The sequence below is a fragment of the Sebastes umbrosus genome, chromosome 14 (genome assembly GCF_015220745.1).
Source record: "Sebastes umbrosus isolate fSebUmb1 chromosome 14, fSebUmb1.pri, whole genome shotgun sequence".
Lineage (NCBI taxonomy): Eukaryota > Metazoa > Chordata > Actinopteri > Perciformes > Sebastidae > Sebastes > Sebastes umbrosus.
This window is the reverse complement of record NC_051282.1, coordinates 26,475,197-26,495,321: the sequence shown is the minus strand read 5'-3', so window position 1 is coordinate 26,495,321 and position 20,125 is coordinate 26,475,197. Positions and strand designations below refer to the sequence as shown.

The 20,125-nt window shown below is 41.9% G+C and overlaps 1 long non-coding RNA gene across 3 annotated transcripts in view; it reads left to right on the top strand.

Moving 5' to 3' along the window:
• Positions 1–20,125, top strand: part of LOC119502536 — a 135,238-nt gene that overhangs the window by 56,798 nt on the left and 58,315 nt on the right. Inside the window, exon 1 of one of the 3 annotated variants that reach the window (XR_005210090.1) lies at positions 18,095–18,772. The exons of the other annotated variants lie outside the window; for them this stretch is intronic. This is a non-coding gene — a long non-coding RNA (uncharacterized LOC119502536). Of the gene's footprint in view, positions 1–18,094; positions 18,773–20,125 lie in introns of those variants that run through there. 3 annotated transcript variants of the gene reach the window in all.

Genomic DNA, 20,125 nt, shown 5'->3' with positions numbered 1-20,125 from the left:
ACCATGTAAAACCAATATGAAAAGGGTCGCTTGTAGTGATGAACCTACAGAGAATAATAAGCTCCTCTCGGCTTTACAAAGCTTTATAGTGAGTTCCAGCTCATTGTTTATCCGGCCCAACATTTGACTGTTTTGTTTCAGTCCCATCGCTCTAATAGCATTGTTTCCGGCCGCAGTAGGCAGCTGTTTTCAGTGAAATAAAACACTATACACTACCTGCTCAGCACCAAACAGCAGACCGACACAGTTAGCAACTATCTGGTGAACTTAGTGCAGCATTTAGCAAATAAAGAGCAAGACATTTCCCTCAAGAGTTGGTGGAGACCAAAAATAGAGCTAAAAGAGAGTCAATATTGTACATACGTCAGGTAGAGAGAAACACAACTCCACACATGAAGTATAATTTTGCTCCGTGTCTGAATGCGTAAATAAGCAACTGTTTGCTAACCATTGAACTTTAAAAAGGTGATGATATATTGCTGCCCCCAAGTGGCCCCCTAAAAAAAAATGTCAGTCGGAGATTCAGGTGTGTTATGCTTTAATTTGAATTTCTTCAAATTTGGCACAAACATTCACTAGGACTCAAGGATGGACTAATTTGATTTTGGTGGTCAAATGACACTATGATCTCACTAAACACGTTTTCGGCCATTAGTCAAGAATTCATATGCTAATTATGACAATTTCACACAAATGCCGATACGGATAAAATGATGAAGTGATGACATTTTGGACAGACACGCATGTAAACCGCAACTTGACTGGTTGGTGGAAGCATAGAACCGCGAGGCGAGTTTTCATTTTCAAATTTAGTCTACAGCCCCAATGGACGCTGCCTCAAATGACATCACTTGAGACAATTTCACAAACGCCACTCAGCTCCCTCGGGAAACCAGAAAGGCTTTATAGAACTTTTTTTCACATGCAGCAGTCCTCCTCTCCAAGACCTGTAAACAAACGTTGATGTGTAAAATCAGTGCAGTTCCCCTTTAAGGTTGCTCTACGCTCCAAGTCCCCTTTAATGTTAGGTGACTAAAACACAAAGTTATAAAAAAGATCTATATCATTATAAATAAGCCAACAATGATTGCTGGTCTGTTTCGCAAATTCAGCGTCAAAGTCGACCAAATTACACGTCCATCTACCGCCATCTCCTAAACTTTGCTTTTCAGTTGCATTGCCACTGAACATTGTCAGAGGAGGTAAATTATTTACTGCAGAATTAAACGTTATTCCCAGAAAGTGTGTCCCTTATTTCGATATTTCAACATACTGTCTTGTGGAGTCATTTTCTCTGCTGTGAGTGATGTTTTTACAGAATAACTTTCCCTTCATTCTTGTGGTCAAAAAATGCCTGGCACCATGAAATGGAGCATTTTACCATGCATTATGATGGAGGAGTCCTCGCCAGAATGAAGTAAACAGCTTGGAAAAGCGGACACACATGCTCTCGTCCTCTCCTAAAGAGGAATCTTTAGCTCCCATCAGGCGAACTTTGCTCGGGAGGATCATTTTTCATCTGTGATACAAAGACAGAAGTCTGCTAGGGACTCCAAAAGGAGTGAAGTCATCAGCTGTGTGGTCAGGGAATGAAAGCGGAGATGAGGAGAGTGAGTTCACTATGACCTAGGTCTGCCCTGGAGGCCGGGACTTTGGTTTTGAGGTTTTGGGCTGGGAGACAGGGAGAGAGGTCAGCCCTTGTGGCACTGCACACTCAACGCAACTCTTGGCTTATGCATTCATACCGCTGAAGAAGAAACATTGCTCCACAGAATAAAACACTTGTAAAGCTTGACCTCTTTTTACAGCGCAAATAATCAGAGAAGAAAGAAAGAAAGAAAGAAGTCGCTGTACGATACATCACACTCGGTGAGGGAAAACAATGTGCTAGATGAGGATTCACAGCGCTGTCTGTTCAGGTGTCATCACAAGACGAGGGGATCGGTGTAATGTCTAGACCGTAACTAAACAAAAGCTGTGTAATTAAACATCTCTCACCCTCCCCAGGATTTGGCAGAGGTGTTGAGCATCTCGAGCGTGTTCACAGGTGGAGGAGAAGGGTGAGGTTCTGTGAGTTAAGTGGCTGTCAGAGCTGCCATGTGGACATTAGCTGGATTAGTGTGATGACATTCAAGGAAGACTCCAGCCATTGTATTCACTGTGTTTTTACAAGTATTATGAATGTTTACAAGGATTGAATTAATCTGTGTTTGGGCTCTTTTTTGACGACACAAACAGTCTGACACCTTTTTTTTTTTTTACTCATACCTATCACTCCCACTTCAACGCAGCAGCTCCTCACCTTTTGTTTTCTCCCTTCTCTCCATCCTCCCCTCTCCCGCTCTCTATCCCTCTCTTTTGCTCTCTGCTGCTGTAAAGCCTTTCCGTGACTAGCTGTCATTAATCTTCCCTCTCTAGGGGCAGGATCTTGACTGCGTGCCAGCAAAGCGCTCATACAAAGCCAAGACAGCCATCCAAAAAAACAGAGCCGCTTTTCTTGTTTCCAGAGCACCACGTAGCTCGCACTCGCGCTGCTGCAGCCCTCGGGGCAACGCCGCTCCGCACAACAATGGAACGACTCTGGATGCAGCTTTGCACATCACACCTAGGCTAATATCCATACATTCAGATGCACACGCAGGCATGCACGTATGGCACTTTTTACGCCTTCTCACACTGACTCAGTCGTTCCTCTTAAAAACACTTACACATCAGGTGTTGTTTGCATGCATGCAGCGTAACGTCAACTTGGTTTCGGTGCGTGCGTTTCTTTTTTTCAAATCCTCTAATATAAATGTTTTGGGATTTACTTTGTCACTGATACAATCATCAGTGTCTTATTTCATTTCACTCATCATCAGTATACCTGCAGCCTTAGCAGCACCTGCAGCAGCTTTCCGTGAGAGGAAAAAATGATTATAGTTACTACGAGAACATGAGTCAGTCAACCGCTGTTGACATTTGAGTGTGATATTATCAAAACCATACACACCTACCTATGTGGCATAATAATACTGTTCACAGGGAGAAAGCACCTAAAGCAAAAATACGTGGAATTCTTTCTCAGGACACCAAGAACCACATTAATGTTTAAGCAACAGCTGGAGCGGAGACCATTTTTTTTTTTTCAGTTAACAAAAAAAGCAGTTTATTTTGTTTGTGTTGTGTTTAGGGCTGTCAAAGTTAATAATAACACGTTAGCGCAAATTTGTTTTATCGGCGCTAATTTTTTTAACGCATTAATGCATTTTTAAAGCTTGTCATGACAGAGGCTAAATAACACTCCAAAGTTAATTTCGGCGAGGAAAAACTAGCACGGCCATTTTCAAAGGGGTCCCTTGACCTCTGACCTCAAGATATGTGAATGAAAATGGGTTCTAAGGGTACCCACGAGTCTCCCCTTTACAGACATGCCCACTTTATGATAATCACATGCAGTTTGGGGCAAGTCATAGTCAAGTCAGCACACTGTTGGGCTGCAGTTTATTATGATTTGAGCATATGTTTTATGCTAAATGCAGTACCTGTGAGGGTTTCTGGACAATATTTGTCATTGTTTTATGTTGGTAATTGATTTCCAATAATTCATATATACATACATTTGCGTAAAGCAACTTATTTGTCCACTCCTATGCTGATAAGAGTATTTAATACTTGACAAATCTCCCTTTAAGGTACATTTTAAACAGATAAAAAATTTACGATTAATCGCGATTAACTATGAGAAATCGTGATTAATCACGATTCAATATTTTAATTGATTGACAGCCCTAGTTGTGTTATATATTTGTTATATTTGTATGTTATTGTTCGCGTTCATACTCCTACTTGTTATTCTGCATTGAATGACTCTTTGACCCAGAGAAACCGCGGGTCACCTGACCAGGTGTTCAGCAGGTGAAACCAATCCTCTGCGTCATCCTCAGTGTGTTGGCAGCAGACTCTGGACTTTGTGTCACGAAGGCAGAAATCACACGTCGCAGCGCTGCATGGGCAGAAGAATGGACAGTGATTTCAACAGTTACCCCTAATAAAATTGTCAGATCCTTCGCCATCATAAAGAGCTACTGTGAGGTTAATGGTTTATTGTTGGTGCTATAAATGTCAGATGAGAAAGAGAGTGCAAATTCAGCTGTGCAGCAACACCTTTAGTTGTCTTTAGGGGGGAGGGGGGCCTACTATTTCTTATGAATGGGCTGGATCTTTCTTTGTTATCTTATCACACACCTTTTTCTAAACCTGGTCCCCCTGGTTTCTCCTTTCCTGTGAGAGGAGATACCGTGATCCTGCACAATAAAAAGAAAGAAGGGGGCCACCGGCAGCGGGTGTATTGCAAAATCTCCTTTTTAACAAACCCTTTCAGCCCCCATCAACCACTCCAAAACACACATACTTTGCCCCCCTTAGAAGCCATCATCCAACCTCTACAAACCACCACCACATACTACTTAACTTCCCCACTTCCCTTTGCCCTCAGATCCTTTATAGCTCCGTCGCTTCAAAATAGCCGGACCACCATGCCTCCCCTCAAGAGTTCCCCACCTATTCAGTGATCCGACCACGGGAACTATGCACGGTTTACACCTCTGGCTAAATAAACAGAAAGCGATTATAATGTTGATATGGTTTGGAAGAGCTTTCCATTCTTTGCTCAAGCCCACATTGTGTTGCTATACGGGTGCACGGTCTAACGTGCTGTGGGTGTATTGCAGTATGTTTAGTACATTTATCTTCACACATCTAGATCAAATACTGGCTGTAAGTGCAACACGTTTGGCTCTGCTGTAGGCTTGAGACAATATTTCTCTTAAAGTGTGTTTCTTTCCACTGCTTTGACAGCCATCTGATGTGCTGAGGTTGATTTAGACAGCTGCTGTTTGTCTTCAGAGTCAGACATGTCATGCGCTGTTCTGTTGTTCTTACAATCAATCATCAATTATCAATAGTATCGCTTTTGCCCTTCAGCGTTATCTTCAAAGTTCTGCGTGCTTTTTTAGAGTGTGATCTCATGAATAACTTGTTAAAAGTTGCCGTTGACTCATTTGGAAGAACTTTCATTGTGTCAGTTTACGAGCTGAATAATCATATCATCTTGAGTTAGTGGTGACATAAATGTCAGATACTCGTAGGCCTTAGGCTTGCAGCGGTAGTCGGTGCTACCGGTGTAACACGGTGGTCAGGCACACACTCATTACACTTTCCCACTGTCGTTTTGCTTTTTTTATAGAAATAAAACCCATTTAGTTCATTTTGGCGAATCAGCACCAGATTTCACACGCGGGACGAGATTTGACAGACAAGACGATGGCAGAGGATTTAGCGTCAAACCCAATGCTTTAAGAGAACCATAAGGTTAATGAGGTAAACGCTGTGCGGAGGACGGAGCGGTCACAGCCGGTGTGCGAAGTGCAAAGCTGGACCGGAGAGGCTATCCGACGGTAAAAGTCAAAGTAAGCGCTCCACATATATCGAGCACCGTCTTCTCTTGTAAAATGTCTGGTGTAATCTGAAACACCGGTGTTGTCACAAGTTTATTAACTGGTGGGAAAATGTCCTCGTGACATCCCTGATAGGCCTTTAAACAGAGCTCAATCCTCTGCCTGGGAGCAGGATGGATTTACATTCACTTGTGGATTCAAGTGGGATTGTAATGATCCTTTTCTAATGTGTGCATTGATGTGCAGACAATACGCGTTGTATATCACTGTAATTGCTTAAACACAAAGACGAGATAAGCCCCGTGTAATTATTACTTTTTTTTTCTCACTAATAAAACCCCCAGAATGTTACAGAGCCGCGTCTCTCCACCGCGCTTCATGTCCTCAGCCTCGAGGCAACAGTCAGTCAGCCGTATTTCACTGTGTTTGTCTGGAGGGGGGGAACACATTAACCTGCCTCGGCTGTCACGCTAACTCCCAGTTGAGTGAGTCAGCGTCGGCGAGAGGAGTCGGACCTCAACATACCATTCTCACACATCAAAGAGAGGCTAAAGTGGCTCCATACGCTGAGCCTCCGTGGCGTGGCATTCACAACTCTGTTCCCTGACCGGGTCCTTTGAGCTGCTCCTGGCGGGCACAAACGGCATGTTGTGAAGCGTGACCTCACTCCGTTGCCATGTGCCTAAAAGGGCAACGATGACAATATAAGAGATAACGCTAATTATACTGGATTTGGCAGTCAGATAATCTCTTTATTGTTCCTTTTGAAGTGGTTGTTTGATGTGTTACCTGTGGGAAGGCAATCCCTCCGTTCAGATGCCGCACAGCCACGTGATAATAACTGGCGTTAGCATTTGTTGCGTGCAACAAGTGACGAATGACATTACGGTATGTTAACGGCAAACAATCAAACCACAAACCAAATAGCAGAGAAACACCCTGGCTTGGTGTGTGGGTGGAAAAGCGTTCTGATTTCAGCCCAGATGTGAGGGTAAATGATGACTTCTGTGGGAGAACTGAGATTTTTATTTCTGAGTATTTCCTGTTGATGATCATGACGCACTTGTTCCTGCAGAAATGTCACTGAGTTCTTGGATTTTAGAGGAATAGAGGAGGCTTATTGTGATCACACTTAAAGAGAATTGTGTTTGTTCAAATAAAGTAAATCAATACCACACTGATCTACAAATTTCTCCACGGAGAGCGTTCTGACCTCTCTGAAGAACTGCATGGCATGTGTGTACTGCAGATGAATACATGAAATGTAAAAAAAAAAACAGCCACTGCATTTTTTGTTGCTGATGAACCCTCTTGTATTCATTTCAAAGCTGCTTCGTCAGTGCTGCTCTTTTCTCAGCTTGAGCGTGCCAGGAAGCAGCCATTATATTCCAGCTCAACCCTGTCATTAGCCGGCTGGGGTGTGGGATGTACTGTTTACAAACAGCTACCTGGCGTGACCAGAGAGAAAGTGACACACACGCTATGCTCTCCACAACACACCCCAGACCTGTCTGCCTCTGCTTGCGTGACTGGATGACATTATTCTACAGATAATAACACTTTACGGTTTAAAGTGTCAAAACATTGTGTTGTAAAGTGTTGGGAGCCAGCCTGTAACATCTGCTTCTAGAAAAGAAATAACGGTTACTGGTACATTATTATAAATATAATAATGTAACAAATAACATATGTAATAGTACGGTAAAGCATGAAGACATCACGCAACATTACGTCAGCCTTCCGTCTGCATTACTGTATTTTATGGATACATACTGAAATGTTTGTGAACCACTTAATGCGGGTAATGAAAAGGAACAATGGTTCCTTCAGCAGCCATATGGTACACATTTACAGAGAGAACGTATTTCATCGTTATGTTGCCACGTTGTTGGTTCATCTCCAAGCACACCTTAGCGGCGTGAGGAAGGACAATGCAGCTCTTTCATAGCCTTGACCTGAACTGTCACACCTTAGTATATATCCAGGACATCCAAGACATCCACTGGCTTCAAATGGACAAAAGCAACAATGAGAGCAGAGAGGTTAACTGAGCATGAAACAATAGGCATAGACAGTAAGGGTGTAAGAAATATTAGGGACGCACCGATTGCAAAATGATGGACCGATACATATATCACCTGGCTTAAGTGTATTGTAGTATATCGCAATATGTTGAATTGATACCCCTGTATCATGATACGGCCAATACCCTAACAGACAGGACACAGCAAGATTGAGTTAACAGCTTAATAAATGGAAAAAGATGGAAAATATGGCAAAAGTGATATTACAGATAATGTGGGCGAAACTGAGAGTTTCTGTTGTCTTCATTTGGATCAGTGTTATTGCGTTGAGGGGTCCGATGACAAACAGACTGTAAGAACTAGTATCCCTTCATACTCCCACACCAATTGCTTCATATTTCCAATCAAACGGCCCCTTTGTCTCGGCGTTTCGTCCCGCGCTGCACTGACGAGACGCAGACAGATTATCTTTTTTGAATGGCTTTTCCAGAGCAGCGGAGGGCCGGCACAACAATAGGTAACTTGTTGTAGGCACAACAAATCTAATATTCATTTAACATAGCCTTTACCCACTGGGGGCTGCCCACGCTGGTACAGTAACTGTTTGTATTTGCATAATGCACTCCACCTCAGCAGGGCTGCTAATTGGGCCGGTCGGAGGGAGCCAAAAGCCTCTGATGAAAGAGAGCAGCGGCCACAATTATCATAGGAGACACAACAATGTAGGGATTGAAATAATTCCTTTTATGCCTGCATGGGACTCTCCTCCTCTCTGACAGTCTGACTTTTCCACATAAAGAAAACAGGAAGGACTCAGCTGAACTCAAAGCTCAGGAAGTCTAAATCTATGCTGATATGTGACTGAATCTTAATGAACTGTATACAATACATGTTTGGTAACCATGCCATCTGAATATGTGAAACCCCCACACACTAACTTAACCCTCATGTCTGGGTTTGTCAATAGGCAGCACGTGAGCATTTGTGCAGACATGCATCCCTGCTAACAAGCTACAAAGATCCCTCCCTGCCCATACATTCATTAGAGGCTGATTGAAGTCATATGTGCTGCTGGTAACATTGGCAGAGAGCTTTATGTTTTTCTCTGCTTGGACATGATGATCGGCCGTGATGTGTCAGAACCAGTCAGACCTTCCCTCCGTCTCGCAGCTAGAGTGCAGCTTGAGGGATGTGCGTGACTGAGATTGGCATTGGTAACAGAGCTGGAGTTCACAGACCAGATTTGGGCTTGTTTTATTGCCTTCCCTCAGTGTTCAACATCTGTTAGATTACAATCATTCACACGCACCAATAAATATTTTGGATGTTATTCACATATATTGTCTTTGTGGAAGCTGTTACACGGAAAACAATTCAGCAGCAACACATGCGAACTAAAAGGCTACAGAAGTGATTGAAACATGCTCTCATTGTTGTATGATATGAATCAATGAAAAAGCTGAATGAAGCCAACATATCCCAAATTAGGATTCATACTTATTATACAAAGATTGTTTATTTTTTGGATCATATCTTATAAAAAGTAAAGCTTTGTAACAGTACTACATTTCCATTGTCATCAAATGCCATACCTATTTGGTTAAGGTTTCTTGGAGCTGGAGAGGATGTTAGATGTGGTCTAAAGCTCAGAAAACAACTGTTGAGTTGAAATTCTTGTGTCACACATACGGTTTGCAATATCAAAAATGACATACAATGCTTAAGTGTATGGAGCATTTCTGACAGACCGTTTTCACTTTGCATCCTTGAGAGACACAACCCGCTGCAAATCTTTCTTTTCCTTTTGGCACCCTTAGAAAAACACAATATCCATACGCAGCCTTTAAAATCTAATTTGTTGTGGACATATAGACTATATCTATAAAGTGTTATGAATGCTCCATTTTCCCTATGAGGTTTACGTTTTCATTATGGGTGCATAGAGCAAACATGGGCAGAGGAAATAAAATAAATAAGCTAATAAAAAAATAACACTTTCTACCTGTATACTTGAAAAGTATTTTGTCTATTGTATCTCTGATTTCATTTGTTAGTCTTTTCAGCTCCTCAGGAGCTCTGATGCTGACAGGACAGTTCTGAGGTCAGGTTTGGTGTGGATTGATCAGCTCAACGCATCAGAATGGTTAGATCACATTATTTTGGTCCCGGTAAGGTTAAGCATTTGGTCACAGGGGATTCACAATATGCCGATATGATAACCGATAATTACCTGCTTCTCATGGCCGATACCAACAAGATAACCAATAATTTCAAATTTTTTGTATTTCAAAAAGAAGTCGTTTATGCAGACCTGAGGGTAAGAAAGGCTAAGATGTAGTAAGGAAAGATGGATGATCTGCCTCTGACCTAACCAAATCTGACGTCACTATTGTTAACACAACAAAAAACAAAGAACAGTCCTGACTCTTCAAATATTCATTAATTTGTTTTACTAGTACATCCAAAAACTTGATTTTTACCAATCGTGTTGTCTTCCTCTGAAACTGGGGAAAACGTCCACACCGGCGATGACATTTTTGGCTCTCTAGTCAGCATGCTTCGCTTGTTCTTCTTCTTCTCCGTGTTTATTTGGAGATCGCAAGCCAACTTTAAAGGTGCATAACTCCACGTACTGTATCGGAGTGTGTAGATGCTGCACTTGTCAATGAAAGCAATTTATATTTGTGTTATCAGCTATAATTTCATTATGGGAATAATACATAATAATATAAATTTTCCATTAACGGACAATCATTTATCAGGCCTGATATATATGTTGCATTCCACTATATACACCTTGGTTTTTTACAAATCATGACACAGTAATGGCATTTATATATTTTTTTCCTGCTTTTGCATGACAAACTACATTACAAATGGCTACCAGATTTGTAGGTGCAACAAAGACCCATCAACATTTGAAGTTCACAGGAAAAAGCAAAAGTTATATGGTGCTGTAAATAAAGCCTGATAGTAGACAAGAGTTTCCAGTCAATCAAAAAATGGTGGTCAGTCACTCAGCAATAGAGAGAGAGACTTCATAACCTGGATAGGAAACAGGTGCTGAGTCAGTGAGGAGAGGAATGTCAGAAGAATGGGGAGGGAAGGATAGCGTGTCTGTGTGTGCATATGAGAGAGAGAGAGGTGTGTGTGTGTGTGTGAGAGAGAGTGTGAGTAACGCTGAGTGGAAGCCAGGGAGCCGAGGAGAGAACAAGGGGAGGAGACTCTCCGGGGATTGCGTGCGGACATCAAATGTTTACCTGTAACAAAAAGAAAGGGGAAGGTGTAGGAGGGAAAAAAAGGAGAGGAAAAAAAGGCCGTGGTTTACAGGGGTGGGCGGGGACCCAAAGCCTACAGCATGAGCTTCGCACGCAACTTAACAATACTACCTTTATGAAGACTGTATTGCGTTAGTCAGTGAGCACACACACACTCATTCACGTATGATACCGCTGGTGTTACACACACACACACACCCACACACACTGAACGATGGCACTCACACTGCAGCTATCCATGTGAAACTCTGTAAAAGAGGTGTGGAAGGCTTTCGTGACTTCCAGATAATGGGATCAAAGAGGCTCGGACTCTTTTTGTGGCCACACATTATACACCAAATAACCCGCCCCATCTGTAGAACAGCTGGAGTTTCTGTTTGACAGAAGGGGTACTTGTGTCTATCCAAGCTCAACCCCAGAACCCAAGACTTCTGAAAGCAGATGTTCAGCCCCCCCCAACCCCCACCCCATCCCCCTCTCTCGTCCCCGACCCTCTCTGCGGTCGCCCTGTTTCATTTTTCATCATAATTGGCCAACAAATCAAGACAAAATGAGAGTCAGCCTTTGTTGTGGAAACTGCAGAAGATTTACAGACGGGCGGCCTCTCACTTGCTTTCTCCCGGGGGTCTCCGTCTGACTGTCTGTCTCCTGCTGTCTCTACATCTACAGTATCTTGGCTCTGCATCTCAAGGTCGCCTTATCTGTACCGAGAACAAAAAAGCCTGGGAAAACATGGGCTGATAATAGATTGCTTAAAAATAGTCACAACATGGCTTTATATTGAAACACCTTTACAGTAACACCTCTTGGTGACTTATAGAGAGAACAATTTCTGTTTTAACAGCCATTTAATGTGGAATTATCATACTGTATGTTGCATGCCAAGGAATGACGTGCATGCAAAATGTTCTCAAGACAATTATAACCAAACACAACCTTTGCCCGTTTGCCAGCACTTTGTCTCTCTTCTTCAATTGGAAGGAAAATCTTATGAGATCTGATTGGCAGCTTGCGTGTAAAAGGCAGAGTTTTTGGGATTTAGCCTGGGGCGTCTGCGGTCAGAGCAATATGTGTACTATAAATAATTTGACTCTATGTCGTGTGATTGTGTGAGCAGAGAGAGAGAGAGAGAGAGAGGGAGGGAGAGAGAGAGAGCTACACACACACACTGAGCTCAGGGCTTCCTCTCCTGTGAGCGTCTGCAGTCAGAGCGCAGGTACAATAGGGAGCATTGTTCGGCTGGCAGGCCCCTGCGTGCCGGCTCCCCCCTCCGTACCTGAGCACAGAGACAGGTGTATTTCTCCTAGTCACGCATAGCCCTGCCACACTCCCAGCTGCTACACACTGAGCCTGCACAATGAGATCACACACACACACACACCTAGAAGAGCATCTACAGACTAAACCTGACTACAGTTACTCATTTTATTCCTCGCAGTAGATGCCTTACTTGAACCCTTAACATTCACATTTTCCTAATTCAAGTTTTAACCTTAAACCAACTTTAATATGGGAGTTAAAAACCCAAAATTCATGTACCTAAAAACACACATATCTTTAAAAAATGACACCCATAAAAAATACACATCACCAACATATCTGCTGCTGTCATTACAGATTATAATTTACAGTCTTTAAAGCTGCAGTGGGTAGAAGTATGTGGAGCAAATCTGATTAAAAAAAAGTTAGTTTTATAAAACGGAACTATATCCTGACAGTAGTGTATAAGACAGGTAATCTCTCTTAATGGCATCTGCAAGATTTCACAGACCGGAGGAAAACAACCAGTCAAAGCTGATCTGGAGTCTGCCGTCCAGCTGCCGTCTATGAGAGCCGGCTGTCAATCACTCACGAACTCCGACCAAACGGTCAAACTAGGCAGCGCTGATCAAATATGAATCAATATTCTGTTACTGTAATGCCTATTTCTGGCTTCAAATGTTTTCAGAAACATCTTGTAGTGTACTGTTTAGCTGTAAAATGAGAAAGTTTGTGACCCAGCAGTCATGTTGAGATCAGTTGAGGAAATACCAAGCACTGTTCACCAGCCGGAGTACAGCCAATAGGAACGCTCTCTCTCTCTGAAATGACCTGTGATTGGCCAAAGTCCCGCATCACAGGATAGATTTTTTAAAGCCTGAAAACAGAGCCATGAGGAGGTGCAGAAGTCTAGTTTTCTCTCAGAACACTTCAATTACAATATGATGAAAGGTTATAATGGCATTTTTGCCCAATGATGCCAAAAACGTTCTGCCTACTGAAGCTTTAATACAAAATTTAATTCCATTTTTTGGGCTTCGAAGCTTCGGTGAGAAACATTCAAAGGTATTTGAAACTTTGCTTTGGCGCAGCAGGCTGACATGTTCTTCTGTCGGTCTGTCTCCATCTCCCCCGTTTCAGTGCCCCTGCCGCACGACTAAAATGTATGTTGAATATGAATAATGGATAATGTTGTGGGATTATTCCTTATTTTATGTGCTATTTTAGGATTTATATATTATTATAACATATTTACAGTGTATATATATATATATATATATATAAAAATAAAACGAAGCATTCGAATACTGATTTTAGGTTCATTACCATGGCAACGGTCGAAGCTTTGAAGCATTGAAGCATTCGAGTCAACTCTATAATGTGTACATATCATCTGTCACTGCCAATATAAATCCTACTCACTGTACATACATACACTATATAAACATCTTTACATGTACATACTCTACATAATCATCCAGTCCATGTTCATACATCCAGTATGTATTTCTTGGCACTAGTTGTATTGTTCACAACTTCCAGAACACTTGACTTGTATATAGACATTTTCTTTTCTTTTAATATCTTATTTTATTGTTGGTCATTATTGTTCCTCGCTGTTATTTCTATTCTGTGTAAGTACATTGAGAGAGCTGCAAGTCAAATTCCATGTATGCATGTACTTGGCAAAATAAACCTGATTCTGCCGATGTGTACAGCTGCACACTCACTACATGGTATTTTCCTGCAGGAAGTTAAGGTGTATTCTGTTGATAATCACGTCTTTACATTTGATGTTTGCAACGTGTGCTCTTTGACACAGAAACCCAATAAACCGAGGCACCTGCAGGTTCTCATGGTCACACTATGGTAAGGCTCCAGGAAGGAAGGGTGTGTTTGTCCAAAGAAATTCCCCCTTTTGCCCATGCAGTAAGACTGTGTGTTAGGGAGGAAGGAGGAATGAGTCATGCCCAACATGTCAGTGGTACAGCACAGCCAGTCCAGGGCCAAAAGTTCATTTAATTTCTCCTCGAGTGGGAAAACATGTTTGAGTAAACATCAGAACCCCCCGTTACAGTTTGACATCTTAATGCAGGGCGAGAGGGAGCGAGGGATAAAGGGAGATGTCGAGGATAAAGGAAGTGATTTTACCAAAATCTTTACATTACAATGTTAAGAATAACATAGTAGGTGGTGGTGGGGGGGTCATTGATTACATGGCTCCCTTTGAAAGAGCCTCCCTCACTCAGATCTGACTCCCTGAGGTGCTGGAAGTAGTCCAACCCTATCAGTCTCATAGCACAAGAGGATTAGCTCTTTATCCTGGGTGATTCTATAGAAAAGAGGTACACGCCGCATTATGTCTTATTATATAGAGCAGGCACAAGCCATTTTTTTTTTTTTTTTTCACATGAGTAATCTTCACCCACCACGTCACTCTGAAACCTTGCCGTGACCCTCGTTCGGCTTCACTTTGCCCGTTCCCACGGAGAGGCCAACAACCTAACGGAAGTCGGCACATTTGGCCGTACATGGAATTACACGAGCTGCCAACATGGAATCCAACCTCAGGTTTCCTGGCTGATATTTACCGAATTAATTCCCAGGCGGATGTAGAAATAATAACACCCATGAAAGGTGGGAGAGTGGGAAAATAAGGAGGGGAAACCGAGTGTGGCGGGTTCGTGAGCCATGCCAGGGAAAGGGCATGCTGTTATTTGGGAAATACTTGTCATTTCTCATCCACCCCTTGGTTTCCATGACATCCACCCCTCCTCCACCACCACCACCACCACCACCATCACCTAATAAAGCAGCTCGCATCATACTATAAGATTAGTAGTTAAATGGCAACAGTATGGCCGGCATTATTGTAACCGTCTCTTGTCTCATAGGCTCTCGCTCTCTGTCCCGTCGCTGGAGCTCGGTGCACTCAGAGCCACATAAGGAAACATTTGTTCCCCAGACTGGTTGAATGGAGCCTTGTGTTGGAGGTAGTCAAAGAGATACAAGGGGATAGGACATCCAAACAGTCCCAACACAAGAGCTCTGCTCTGAAGCCCCTCTCTGTCTGAGCTGGGCCAGTAATGAATGTCCTCCAGTCTTAATCACTCTCAGAGAGCACACACTGGAGATATGACTGACTCCATTGTCCTCCCCTCTTATGTTTTGTATGTTGAAAGCAGAAGTCGTAGAGGTCACCGCTTCCAGTAAATATTAGATTTGTTTCGCCAACGCCAGGTGATCTGGGGCTCTTTGGACAGAGTGGATTTCCACATGTGCAGTTTTTTTGTAATATATATTCCGGCTGCATCACCACATGTTGTACTTCTTGATATGTTCGCTAAGCAATCTTCTCTTCGCTCCATCAGCCTGGATTCTCCCTGATGCATTCCTCCTTTTCCTCCCATCTGTGTGAGCGGCGTTCAGAATGGTTTTGTGCTCTCTGGATATGATTATCCCTGTCACACCAATCTGGAAAACATTTGTGTGCACATTAGCACATGCCTACGAACACACGCTGGCGTGAGTATGCAAGAGGAGGATGCACAAAGTAGGCACATTATGCACATGCACACACTGGGAAATTAAGCATGAAAGCAGGAGGAAGCGCCGGCTCTATTGTTTACATGGGTTTAGATAAGAGATCATTACCTCTTAATTAACTCTACAAGATAATTGCCTCTGCTAATACTTTAATTCAGCCTTGATTAATGATTAATGAGCCAAGGGTGCAGAGTGGCTTTTGTGCAACGAGCGAGGTCAACACAGTGAACCAGATAAATATGTGTAACCTTTCCTTTCTTTCTTTTTTCTCCAAAGGAAAAAAAAAAGAAAAACCCTTCACACAGCAGCGGTGGCTTAGGAATGCGAGACAGGAATGCTGTTGAGTTACTATAAAGGGGGTTTGATCACTGCTAACAATGTCTTTGTGTTTTCATCCCGGCTCTAGTCACGCAATGCTGTGTGCGCGAACCTCCAGCAACTTTTCAACCCCGGCACACAAAAAAGCCATCAAGTACCTGCAATTGACAGAATCGCGTGCAATTCAGGTACTCCAGGATTGTGCTGGAGTGCAGCCAGATGGGGAGGGAAGCAAAAGGTGGAGTGGAGCTTCACCTGCTTAAAAGTTGAACACACTGACTGTGATTGGGGATCAGTAACAGTGGTTTAGTGGAGGATAAAGCCACTTTAACTTTATTTATTTATGGCAGGAATTCAAAAGATCTAAAGTCCTTCATACATGTGAATTATAGGAGGATAACATGCAGTTTATTGTAAGTTTTATGGGGACAGTTGGTTCATTAAAAATATACACTGAAGTCAAAGTTTACCCACTTTATCTACATATATTATGTATTTTTTGGGCCACTTTCAGCCATACTATATCTAAGTGAATGCCATAATTCTCATATGTAGTAAGCTCACAATGGTTTTATCATATTGTAAATTAAAAATAACATAATCAGTGTTCCTTTTTAAAATGATTTTATTCACAGGGAAGTCAAATTTTCAGTCCAGCACATGAGAAACCCATAAATGATGGAAAATATCACAGACTTTTTTTGCTCTGATGCACATTTAATGAGTGAAACTTTCATTGAACTTGAGTTTCATTCAACCATCTCAGTATATAAGCTCACTTCTGTTCTAATTTTAGTCTCTGAGGCTGTATACTCCGCTCTCCCAGGAATCCAGTCCTCGTTTTGAGGTTTCAAGGGAAGCTATGATCCCAGAAATACAAGCAAGCCTGGAGGTGGTTAGGACATGAAAGTGAGGTAAGAAAAGACAAGAGATTCATTCATGGGAAGGTGATTCAAGGCACCGACATCCCTGTATCTCTGCACGGCGACAGAAGATCATTATTACTCACTCGCGCTGCTCACAGAGCGCTCACACGCAAACCTGAGATCAGACTGACAGATGATGAGTGACTGCAGCCAGATTATACCAGCCTTTATTCATGACATAACAATTTACCTGGCTGTTAGAGAATAATAACAATAATAATAAGAAGAAGAAGAATGACGGTAATACTATTACTACTAATAATAATACTAATAATGATAATAACAATAATAATACATTTATTTATATAGCACTTCTCAAAACAGATGTTACAAAGTGCTTCACAAGACAATAAAAACAGATAAATAAAGTAAAAAATATGGTAACTCCTAAAACGGAACATCAGACAATAAAGGCAGATAGAGTAAAACAAATATGGTAATTGCTAAAACAGATATAATAATAATAATAAAAATCATTACAATAATAATAAGAGTGTGTTATTATTTAAATCATTATCAAAACTCAGATGATTGATAATGCCAGAAGCACTTTTTATATTAATATAAAACAGTAAAAATTATATATATTTTTAACTTTTAACACATATTTTGGCAGTAAATTATAATTTTAAAAAACGTTTTAAAATACGTTTTGCTTTTTAAGGTAAAACATGTGTATATGTATATATATGTGTATGTGTGTATGTATATATATATATATATATATATATACACATGTATTTAACTATTTCCAGTAACATGCATGTTTTACCTTAAAAGCAAAACATATTTTAAAATTACAATATACTGCCAAAATATGTGTTATAACATAATTCACATAATGTTAATTTCTTTTTATTTTCTCTTTTGCTACTTTAAAAGCTTTAGATAGATAGATAGAAACTGTGTTGATCACTAGGGAAATTCAAGGTACCAGCATCACAGTTCCATAGTGTAAAACATGTTAGTAAAAAAAGTTAGTAGTGCAAAGTACAAAGTACAAAAAAATATACCAGATATAAAAATACAAGGAGATGAAGAAAACAGTTAAAACTGAATATAGTGCATGGTAACAGCTGTGATACAGGACTATTAAAAAGTGCAGAAGAGACTGTTAAAAATGAGTATAGTGCAGGGAAACTCCAGTAGCTTAGACTAAAGTGCACTGTATGGATTATTATCTGTCCTACAGATATAATGCATACATGCATTAAATATATATATTTAATCTGGTTTCATACTCCAGTTCTCAAATATTTGGCAGCAACAGCAGCAATAAACTCCACATACCATCATGCCTTGCGCGCCTACGTTGAGCTGAAGGCAGCATGTGCTGCGCTGCTCCGCTCCAACTATGGCTCAGTGCGGCTCAGGCTCTTCACGGGAGCGCATCGTGAGAGAGCTGCACACTGAGACGCTGCTTGGAGCTCCAGAGAGAGACAGAGAGAGAGAGAGAGAGAGACCATCACTGCGCTGGACCACAAGGAGGAACCAGCTGCTTTTATTGATGCTTATTGGAAATAATCACACTGATCGATCTGCTTGATTTGCCGGATCAACTTTACGCATGGATATTTTGGACGCATTATAAGGATTAAACGCTGTTGTTATAGCCCTGACACACGTGGAGGAGTTATTATTATATATTATTATTATTGGTACAACTTAATGATGGCAACAGCTGATGGATTCAACGCTCCAGCTGTGTGTCCTCCTGTGGGATATGAGGAAATACTGTCTACTACAAGGGATGTCCAGTTCTCCTTCTGCTGGACAGACGAGCCTCTTGGGATACTTTCACGCGTGTGGCCAGTGTCATCTATACATGGCCAATATGGTTTTGGAAATCGATATTTGTTGCAGTGGATTTTGGCACAATGAAAAGGAATATCCTGGAATATATTATTATGGAAGCGATGCTCTGCAGATGTGCAGCAGCAGTTAATGGATAATGACATCTCCTCTTCATCATCACCCAGCAGGTAAGAGAATTATACCTCTTCTTTTTTTGATAGTGAAATGTTATGAGTTGATTCAGATATTCATGTTGTCATTCATGTTTTTTTAAAGTTGTGCAGCATAGTCAGTGGTGTTTCGAAATGGGTCCCAATTAGGAATAACGTCACAAGTGAAATCAAAACAACAATGGCTGTTTTGACCAAAGGTTCTGTCGTTATCTCTCTATACACACCCATGTGCCCAACACCTTTACTACCAAATGATACTAAACAATCCTCTCACATGGGTGAATCTGTGGAGGTGGGCGTGTATCATATAATAAAAAGCCCTGATCTGCTCCACATATTAGGCTCACCTGTGCACACTGCTCCGTTATCCTCTGGGTTCATTACATCTCTCACCCTCAAAACTGACTCGAATTGATGCATGACTTAACTCCTCCCTTTTGCATTTTCAAATTAGCACCTTTATAACCACCATACATACACCTGCAGTGCCAGGTGTCCACAGACCATTCACAGAGCCATGGTGACCATAAGTCATAAGTTGTCAAAGACCAGGTGCAGCAAGGTAAATGTGGCTACAGTGACCATAGAGAGCAACAGAGTAGTCCACCCACCTCTCCAACACTGACTCCATTCAGGTGAGAGTAAATCTGTCTGCCCACACAGGGAGGGCCTTGCCATGTGAAGCGGCTGTCAGTGCTGCAAACTGCTGCTACCTGCATAGTGTATAAGATGCTCTGCATGTGGTTAATACACAGACCTGTTTGGATGATGTGTAGATGCTTCATCTGAGTGGAACCTGCAGGTGTAACGTGATAACAGAGGACTGTATGGTGACATTATGGCATTGCATTCCTAGTAGCTCATGCAAGCTATGTGATGAAGCTTCCTTCCTTCCACCTTCCTCTTCACTCCTCAATACCGTCCACTTCCTCAGCAGTGAAGAATTCCATCTATTGTTGGGGCATGGGACAGAGCCCCACTATATGTCTGTATACAGCGCAGAGCACAGACCGATCCACCCCCCCTCCTCTCCACCAACTCAGCAACCCCCCCACACACCCCCTCCATTAAAAATCTTCTCCAAACAAGACCCCCTTTCTCCGCTGAAGAGGGACCCTCTGTCTAATGCCAAGTGACTCTCATGGCCAGCATTGACGGTGGGACACTTGCTGCACAAAGGGAGCTGAAGTGTCAAATAAACTCGGTCAGAGCCCCCCGACACACAAGAATTCCTTTATCTGGCACCCTGGGAGGCAGACAAAGACGGACTTTGTGTCAGCGAGCAGGCCTTGACTAAACACTGGGGCTTTTTTTTTTTTTTTTTTTTTACTCCTCTTCTCACAACTTCTGCCTCTTCTTCCTCCTCCT